The 10,017-nt window shown below is 43.7% G+C and overlaps 1 long non-coding RNA gene across 1 annotated transcript; it reads left to right on the top strand.

Annotated features, from left to right (window-relative positions):
- The first annotated feature begins 3,958 nt into the window (after positions 1-3,958).
- Positions 3,959-9,146, top strand: LOC134293864 (uncharacterized). The gene is made up of 2 exons (XR_010000846.1): positions 3,959-4,176; positions 8,946-9,146. It is a non-coding gene; the product is annotated as an uncharacterized LOC134293864 (long non-coding RNA).
- Positions 9,147-10,017: the final 871 nt, after the last annotated feature.

Raw genomic sequence — 10,017 nt, forward strand, 5'->3', positions numbered from 1 at the left:
GAGGCTGGAGCCCAACTTTTCCGATCCATTAGCCATGCGCCCCATTGATTAAATAAACAAAGGACAGCCCCCTGCTGAAGAGCTGGCAATTTGGAGGCAGGCTAGGTGCTTTTCAGAGCTCCCATTATAATGTAATTATGAAAGCAGCATGAAATGATTGTGCGATTCCAACACAATAACTTCCTCGTGTGGCTGCAAACATCCCAGCCTCTTCCTCCGCTTCTCTGAAACTTCGAACAACAATAGCAGCAGCAGCAACAACAAACCAACCCAATAACAGCATTGGCTCTTTTTCCTCTCCAATTGGGAACTGGCAATAAAGAGAAACCATGGAAGTTTGGAATCCAACACTTTTGAAAACAAAGGATGCAGGTAGCAAAGGCTCAGCTCACTGGATAGACTTGGCTAAAGAAGAGCCAATGGTATCAAAGGGTTTACTTCTGTGTTCAACAACTAGGTTACTGGGTCTACTCTAGTTAGGACTGACCCACACAATCCAGCCAAAGTCTGTACTGGTTTCTGCCAGAGTCTTTGAAGTTCAATCTTGAGGTCCTGATAGCGGCTGAGTTTTTCCTGTTGTTTCTCGTCAATGCGACTGTCACCTAGGATGGCAACATCAATGATCCAAACCTTTTTCTTTTCCACAACTGTGATGTCTGGTGTGTTGTGTTCCAGAACTTTGTCAGTCTGGATTCGGAAGTCCCACAATATCTTTGCGTGCTCATTTTCCATTACCTTTGCAGCTTTGTGATCCCATCAGTTCCTTACTGCTGGGACGTAGTACTTGAGGCATAAGTTCCAATGAATCATTTGGGCCACATAGTTGTGCCTCTGTTTGTAGTCTGTCTGTGCGATTTTCTTACAGCAGCTGAGAATATGATCAATGGTTTCATCAGTTTCCTTGCACAGTCTGCATTTTGGGTCATCAGCTGATTTTTCAATCTTGGCCTTAATTGCATTTGTTCTGATGGCTTGCTCCTGGGCTGCAAGGATCAGGCCTTCTGTCTCCTTCTACAGTGTCCCATTCGGGAGTCATAGTCTTCTCCTTGTCAGCTTTTCCTTCAATTTTGTCAAGGAACTTTCCATGCAATGTTTTGTTGAGCTAGCTGTCAGCTCTAGTTTGTAGTGCGGTTTTCTTGTATTGGATTATTATTATTATTATTATTATTATTATTATTATTATTATTATTGAAAGCAATGCATGGAAACCACTCTCCCCATGAAATGGCCCTTTGGAAACAGTTGCAGGAAGAAGCCCAAGGCCTGTCCCCTCCCTCTCTTCCTCCCCCCCCCCCCCACAAAATCACAGCCGGAGAGGTCAGGGCATGTACATCAGCTCCTCCGTTATTGGTGCTAATGCGGTTCTCCTGCACACCGGTTAATTTGCCATCATGATGAGGCACTTAGAAGGAGCAGCGATTAGAGTTCTCTCTCTTCCTGGAAAGGCTAATTGCTGATGGAGCCGCAAAGGGGCCGGCTGGGGCAGCAAAGGCCGCCTCTCACCTGCAAGAGAGTGCCAGTAATTTGGAGCAGGAGGCTGGCAAGGGCCGCTGACCCCTCCAAATGGCTATGTTTGTAGGTAAGCCCACCCACAATCATATATTCTTTCTCTTTTTGTCGCCACTACTCATTTTAAAGAAATACCAACAAGCACTCACCTTCCTTTCTTCCTTGTCTGTTACTAGTCATTGAAACAAACCTCCTAGTTAGATATACTCATATATACTCGAGTATAAGCCGACCTGAATATAACCCTCTTTCAGGGGTGATTCCTCAAAAATACAGCAGAGTGGCAGAACCACAATTCATAAGCAGCAGAAACTTACATGTGGCGAGATTGGAGATGCCTTTGTTTCTCAGGATGGCAAAGGATTGCAAAGCCTCCTTAAAAGTTCAAAAAAGTATTTATTGAGGTAAAAGGAAATCCATTGTGGATAGAAAAGTTCTTGGAGCTAACTAGCTCTCTAGGCTAGCACTAAGGAAGGTAAGCAGGTAGAAAATAAAAATATATCTAAATAGCTACATTTTGCCAGGAGAGTGGGCAAAATGTGTCCTTCTCAGGTAGAAGACAAAGAAGGAAGAGATATGCTTGACCGCATGGTCCAAGCCTTTGGGGCAATTCACATTCCAATCTAGATAGAGGAAGTTGCCTCATCCCTAAAGGGTTCACATTACTTTATCAACAAGGTGAGGAGTGGATGTAAACAGGAAAGAAGAGAGAAACCAGCAAAGGCCTATCTAGGCATGCTTGGATTCTGATCCCATCCACTACATAACTAATTGAGACTTGTGTAGTCCAGGATGATATCTGTAAAGAAGTGTGCTTTTATTTTGATTTATAGATGTCATGTTTAATTTCATTTTAAAAGTCATGTTTAACTATGTTTAAAAGGGTAAGTATTAGTTACCAGTGCGTGGGGGATGGTAACCAGCTCAGCATTCTGAGGCAGGTTGCCATAGTAACGAGGGCAGAGCCAACCGCCATTTGAAGGAAAAGGAGGGAATGTTTTAAAAAAACAGTTTAGTCTGTGATTTTTAGTCACAGGGAAGACACTGGTTCCAAGTTAGGTAAACTAGGGAAGCTCAGATCTCTAGTTATGTCAAATTAAGCAAGTAAAGTAACTTGTTTAGGTTTATGTGTAGAGTCTGAGTAGTAAGGGGAAGTAATCCCAGTTAGATCCAAAGTGATCAGTTAATAGCTTTGGTTGGGAAAGGAAAGGAGAAAGTATTTGAAAGAGTATTCATCATAAGTTATATTTGCAACTGATTAAGAAAGTTTAACTCTGAGAAACAAATTGTAACCACTAAGCTCTGTGCCTGAAATAAACTTATTAATTTTCTTTCAACATCCAAGCCTCTGTCACTCATATTCTAACTTAAATTACGCTACCATCTGAAGTGAATAAAAAGAAAAGGTTCAAAAGAAATTCCCCTGTGCCTGAGATCTCCACCATTGGTGGCAGCGGATATAGTTATATAATAAAATAATTAATCAAAAGATCCTTCCCTTCCCACATCACCACAATTGGTGGTAGCGGTAGGATTAAAAGATTCCTCCCTGCCACATCTCTACAATATTCAACATTCTGGAACATGGCCATACAGCCCGAAAGACTTACAGCAACCCAGTGATTCCAGCCATGAAAGCCTTGGACAATACAACCATGGGGTCATTCGTGGCTGCCCTTTGTACCCTTTTGCTGTTAGAAGCCTGAGTTTTGTCAAACGAGGGAGTCTGGCAAGCATTGTCCTTCCCCACACCCACTCAAAGATTGGATCCAAATCCCTTTGGATCTGTCTGTGTTTGCTCTCTCCTCCTCAATTGTCAGCACATATGAGTCTCGGCTCTGCCAGCCCTGCGAGGCGGGCCCCATGTGCTGATGGCCATCAGAGCAAGACTCCAGGCAATGCGAGAGATGCCTTTTTCTTCTCCGCTACTTCAGCCACTTCCCTCTCCTCTAATTGCAAGCGGGACTGGCTTTGATCCTCCAGTCGCTTCATGTGGAAGGAAGGAATCCGCAGCATCGTCCTCCTCCTCCACATGCCCAGCAATGGGAGCCACCCTCTCTTTTGCTCTTGAGCTCCTTTGAAGGTTCTCTGTGGCTGAAATGTTGCTAGCAAGTGCTTTTCCTTTGTTGGCTGCATTATGGCTGAAGAGGAACTAATTACCTTCCCTGCCAACATGAACAACATATAGATAGAGAATTCTTGTAAAACCTGTTCCAATGGAGATCCAGGGATATTCCTTGGCACCTGCTAAGGGCCAAGTTGACTCCTGAATGTCCGTCTTCTCTTCCAGTTTCAGCAGTCTCTGGTTACTGGCTTTGCAAAGGGGGGTTCATTTTCTGTGGATGGGGAACCAGGGACAGCTTTTGTTGACTGAGAAGTACCAGACAAAGAGTCATTTTGCGGCTCCCCATGGTAAACATAAGCACTAAATGGAGCCCCACCAGGTGGAAATTTAGCCCTGTTGTATAAATTGCAATGATGTATTAACCCAGCTGTCCATTTGGTGTCAGAAGGTCTGCCTGCTGTGGTTGGAAAACAAATGAGTCACAGAGCACCAAGGCAACGGAAAGTGACCACATCACTTTCACATCAAAAGAGGGGGGGGGGGAAGGGCAGAGGAATAACAGTCCCAACATCCACCCACCAGATCCTCCAGCATCAGTAAAGGTAAAGGTTTACTGTTGACATTAAGTCTAGTCATGTCCAATTCTGGGGGTTGGTGCTCATCTACATTTCTAAGCTGAAAAGCCAGCGTTGTCCATAGACACCTCCTTGGTCATGTGGCCAGCATGACTCCATGGAGCACCGTTACCTTCCCACTGGAGCAGTACCTATTGATCTACTCACATTTGCATGTTTTCGAACTGCTAGGTTGGCAGAAGCTGGGGCTAACAGTGGGAGCTCACCCTGCTCCACAGATTCAAACCTCCGACCTTTCAGTCATCAAGTTCAGCAACTCAGCAGTTTAATCCACTGCGTCACCAGGGGCTCCAATCTAGCACTAGTAGATTGGAACAAAACGAAATGGTTCTCTGGAGTAATTTGAAAGTAAGGAAAGAGCAAAAGGCTGACAGCTTAGAGCAGATCAAAGTGTTCTCTCTGTGTATATTTGGATGGATAGATGATTGGGGAGAGAGTCTTCCACATCTGTATATCTTCCCAGGGTCACCCTCTTACTGTAAGATTGGGTTGAGGCTATTTTCAAATGCACAAATGCCACCATGGCTGAAGCCCTGCATCACACTTGCATAAATCTAAATTCATTGGCACAGCAGATTCCATTGTGTTGGGAATCTATGAGCGGTTAGATTAAAAAATAACCCTCTTTGTGAGGGAGATTCTCTAAAATATAGCAGAGTGGCATAAGCACACTTCCAAACAGCAGAAACTTACGTGAGGTGAGTTTAGGGAAGCCTTTCTTCTTAGGATGGCAAAGGATTGCAAAGTCTGCTTAAAAGCTCAAAAAAGGTATTTATTGAGGTAAAAAGAAATCCATTGTAGATAGGAAAAGGTTTTGGAGCTAACTAGCTGTCTAAGCTAGCACTAAGGAAGGTAAGCAGGTAAAAATAACAAAGAATATCTAAATAGCTACATTTTTCCAGGAGAGTGGCAAAATGCGTTCTTCTCATGCAGAAGGCAAAGGAGGAGCAATGGCTACCACCACAGGGTCTGAGCCTTCTTTGGGGCAATAAACATTCCAATCTAAATAGAGGAAGTTACCTCATCCCTGAAGAGATCACATTGCTAAAACAACAAGGTGTAGGGAGTGGATGTAGACAGGACAGAAGAGAGAAACCAGCAAAGGCCAATCTAGGCATGCATGGGATAATAGAGAGGTTTCCCTGAATCTAATCTATCCACTACATATCTAATATATGAGACTTGTGAAGTCCAGGATGATTTCCAACACATTGACTCAATGGGTCTATTGCCTAGATGTAGGCCCAGATCCATGGATCCCTGCTTCTGTGTCATAAATCCCATAGCCTGAGTTCTGGATCCAATCTGGTCCTTGTGGACTGTGAGCTGCAGTCCAACGTGCATGTGTCGCTTAAGGTGTCAGAATGGCTCCTGAGATGGACAAATGGCCCCCACAAAGCTGAGCAAAAAGAGAGTCTGCCGGCGGCCTCTTTCTTTCAAATGATTTGAATGCTGCAAGCTCCGCTTAGCTTAAACCCACGAATTTCCGAGCCGCTTCCCATCTGCTGCCTTGAATGGAATCCCACCGTGGAGTTTGTAGTCGGTGAAACAGATGGAAGTTTTCTTTTTTAAAACCTGGAGGGGATGCAAAACAGGCCTGAGCTGCGGAGCAGAAATGAGGGGGAGTATGAAGCAGCCCTGCACCCTTGCGCTGCCTTACTCACAAGGAGCCCCGGGCACTTGCTCCTCTATGGAGAAAGCACTCTCCATGTTAGAATAATTCCTATGAAAAGACCATGTGCCTAGATGAGCACCCTGAGCCCCTTAGTTTCTAGATGCAGTTATGTCGGCGTGTGGAGGTCAGGGTGCGTGCTGGGTGGGTTTCTTCAAACTCCATCAATCATCTTCTCCGGATCACCAGCACCCTGATGAATTGGTTGCAGTCGTCTGCCACATCAATTCCTCTGTTCAATGTCAGAGTCAAACACATCTCTAGTCTAAAGTCTAAACATTTATTCAATATCTATAATATATATTTACAAAGCATATCAAAAGCTATCGCTCTGAGCTGGCATTTCTCTTTTGCCTCTTCACTCGGCAAGCACAGCTCAACTCCCACAGAGATAAGAAAACACATTCCTCAGTCCGAAGGAAGTTCCCGGCCTCCAAGGCCGGAAATCATGCCTGATAGGTCAACAGCAGGCTGTCAGTCTAACTAGCCTGCTGTTAACTGTTCCACACTCTTGCACAACAGCAGAAAACACTTGATTTACATTTCATATACATACAGCCATAATCCAACAAGTAATAGGTTGGTGTACTGTTTGAAAGCAAATATGTTGCTCTTGGGTTACCGTTTCCATCATTCCCCGCCATTGGCTCCAGCTTGTCATAGCTGCCATATTAACCAGTGCATTGCAACAAGATGGGGAAGGGACTTAATGGGAATTCTTGGTTTGTAGTTTCTATCATTCCTCAACTTTGATCCATACCAAGAAAGCCCATTGCAAAAGGACCTGGAAGGAGCTTAATGGGAATTCTTGGGTTGCAACTTCCATCATTCCCCACCATTGGCTTCATGCTCATCATGGTTGCCAAGCCAACCAACACATCGAAAAAGATGGAGAAGCGGCTTAATGGAAATCCATATTTCAAAGGGTTTCAGCCTGCAAGTAAGTGTAGCTGATGTTGGGTTTAGTTCTCAATTTAAGTGCTGTAACTTGCCATGAAAACGATGAATGAGGGAAGATTTCTGCCTGGATCATTATCATCCTGAGCTTTCGGCATTTCTCCTGCCAATCAGAACCCTCTTTTGACACTTCAGGAACAGCAGACAGGCCATGCGCAAGGACAAAGGCAACCCATTCCCATCCCGCAAGCACTCCTTCTCCTCGCCTGATGGAACCGGCGCAATTAATAGCCATCACTTTCAGGCAGCCCAGGATCCCAAGGGCAGTTTGAAATATCTTTGGAGAGAATGAAGATGAAAAGTGATTTGCGGCTTCCACAGCAAGGAAATGAAAATGCATGCAGACAATTGGGGAGGATCAGCAAATGTCATGGAGGCCTCCTCTGTCAAAGCCCTCCGCTGCTTCCTCCAAGAACCAGTCCCAAGCCAAATGGGAAATATGAGCAAGCGGTTCGAAGCAAGAGCTTGGAAATAAGTGAAACCGGGGCTGTGTTGAATCACCTATTAAAACCCTGCTTTGCTGTCTCTTGCAAAGCATAAATGAGTCCCCGATCTATAACTTTTCTAGCACTCAAGGAAAGGTGCACAATTATTGCACTTTCATGGCTCTTTCATTGATGATAGCATCCTAGGAAAACCTGGGACTTGTAGTTTGATGAAGTACTAGAGTTCATGGGCAGACTGTTGGAGGGCCGGACTAGGATGAAATCGTCCAAAATTAGGATTGTTGTTGTTGTGTGCCTTCAAGTCATTTCATACTTAGGTCAACCCTAACATAAGACATAGGTAAGCAAAGAGACCTCCAAAGACCATCTAGATGGTCTCATAAGAACATTGGTAAGGAAAGGGACCCTCAAAAGCCATCTAGATGATCTCATCAGGCCTCAGAAGACCATAGATAACCAAAGGGACCTCAAAGACCATCTAGATGGTTTCATAAGACTATAGGTAAGGAAAAGACCATCTAGACAATCTCATAAAACCAAGGTAAGGAAAGGTACCCTCAAAGGCCATCTAGATGATCTCATCAGGCCTCAGAAGACCATAGATAAGGAAAGGGACCTCAAAGACCATCTAGATGGTTTCATAAGACTATAGGTAAGGAAAGGGCCCCCAAAGGCCATCTAGACAATCTCATAAAACCAAAGGTAAGGAAAGGGACCGTTAAAGACCCACTAGATGGTTTCATAAGACCATAGGTCTTCACCCCCTTTTTAAGGTTCTCCCCCATGATCTTATAGCACTTTAACTTCCACCATGTTTACAAGTCTTACTTAGTGCACTTTTGCCCAGTTAGTTTGTATGATTCTATTGCTGTATTTTAACTTGTGTTTTATTAATGATTGTAATTTTATTTATGTCTTTTTAAATTTTCATTTGCGCATTGTTCGGTACCTGATGTTATTGTACTTTTGTTTTGTATTTGTAAGCCGCCCTGAGTCCCCATGGGGAAATGGAGGTGGGGTATAAAAATAAAATTATTATTATATTATTATTATAGGTAAGGAAAGGGGCCCCCAAAGGACAACTAGACAATCTCATAAAACCATAGGTAAAGAAAGGTACCCTCAAAGGTCATCTAGACAGTCTCATAGGACCATAGGTAAGGAAAGTGACCTCCAAAAGCCATCTAGATGGTCTCATAAGGCCATAGCTAAGCAAAGAGACCTTCAAAGACCATCTTGACGATCCCATAAGACTATAGGTAAGCAGAGACCTCCAAAGACCAGGTAGACTTAGGTCAACCCTAGGTCTAAAGTTTAGGACAGGGGCCAGGTGGGCCCTTGGAGGGCCGCATCCGGCACATGGGCCTTAGTTTGGGGACCCCTGCTTTAGAAGACATAGAAGTTAAAGTAGAAACAAAGTGTTATAATTGTGCAACATGAAAAATACCAGTTTCTCAAGATGTTAAAAAGATTCTGTTCCACCACATTTAGGCAGAGGAACGTTTACATATTTGTATAGCCTTCTTTGGGGAAAGCAATGTGGAAATTGGCCTTTGGGGATTTGAAGCTGTGCTTTGCCAATGGCAACCAATCAGGCTTTCACTTGGAATGAAACCTCCTTGTTTACCTCTTGAGACCCCGTTCTCTCTCTTTCGCATCAGGTGCTTCCAGTGTTTTCCTGCTTTGGAGATCTAATTTTAACAAGAAACACACCGAAAACACCAACCAGTGGCAGCTGCAGAAATTATGCATTTATTTACATATGTTTATCCCTTGCTCGGGTGCCAACAGGTTCCCGGAATGGCTAATGATGAACTCGGGCAAGGAAAATAACAAGCCACAATTACATGGAAACAGCAAAACACTGTCCAGAGTTGAAGGCTTTTAGACTCACAGATAATATCCGAGAAAGAGAGGTAACAAACACACATCAGAGGTCATCTAAGGATAAGGAAGGTGGTGGATCCGCTCTGGGTTTTTATCTGAACCTCTTTGGAGGAGAAAGTTCATCATTTTGTGCTGCTCTTTCTATATCCCTGTTTTGGTTCAATGTTTTTCATGGTTTTATGGAATGGATGTTTATGTTTTAATTTGAATCTGGTTTAGTAGGCATTTATATTTCATTTCCACCTTAAGCACTCAGTTTTATCTAAACAGTGCAACATTTTTTGTTTATAAAGGCATGGTATAAACTCCGCCAATAAACAAACAAAAACACGACAAGGATCTAATCCTTTCCAATTCACTGAGGTTTGTGTGGGATGCGATGACCCTGAGATTGAAGCCATAAGGTGCTTTGGAGAGGATTCTTCAAAATATGTATTAATTGGCAGATGAAAAACCTTTGCCACCCATCTATGGTAAATCTGATCCTGCAGCCTCTTGGAGAGCCATTTTTGAGGGGAAAATGGGGAATAGCAAAGAAAAATAACTGTTTGTGTATGTCTTAAGGGTTTTCTTCGGCTTTGCTGTTGTGAGCAGTTTTCTATATACAGTAGAGTCTCGCTTATCCAACATAAACGGGCTGGAAGAACATTGAATAAGCGGAAATGTTGGATAATAAGGAGGGATTAAGGAAAAGCCTATTAAAAATAAAATTACATTATGATTTTACAAATCATAAGGCCCGGGCTGTGGTGCAGGCTGGAGAGCAAGCCAGCTGCAACCAGCTGCAATGAACCACTCTGACCAGGAGGTCATGAGTTCGAGGCCCGCTCGGAGCCTATGTTTGTC

Source organism: Anolis carolinensis, unplaced genomic scaffold (assembly GCF_035594765.1).
Source record: "Anolis carolinensis isolate JA03-04 unplaced genomic scaffold, rAnoCar3.1.pri scaffold_10, whole genome shotgun sequence".
Classification (NCBI taxonomy): Eukaryota; Metazoa; Chordata; class Lepidosauria; order Squamata; family Dactyloidae; genus Anolis; species Anolis carolinensis.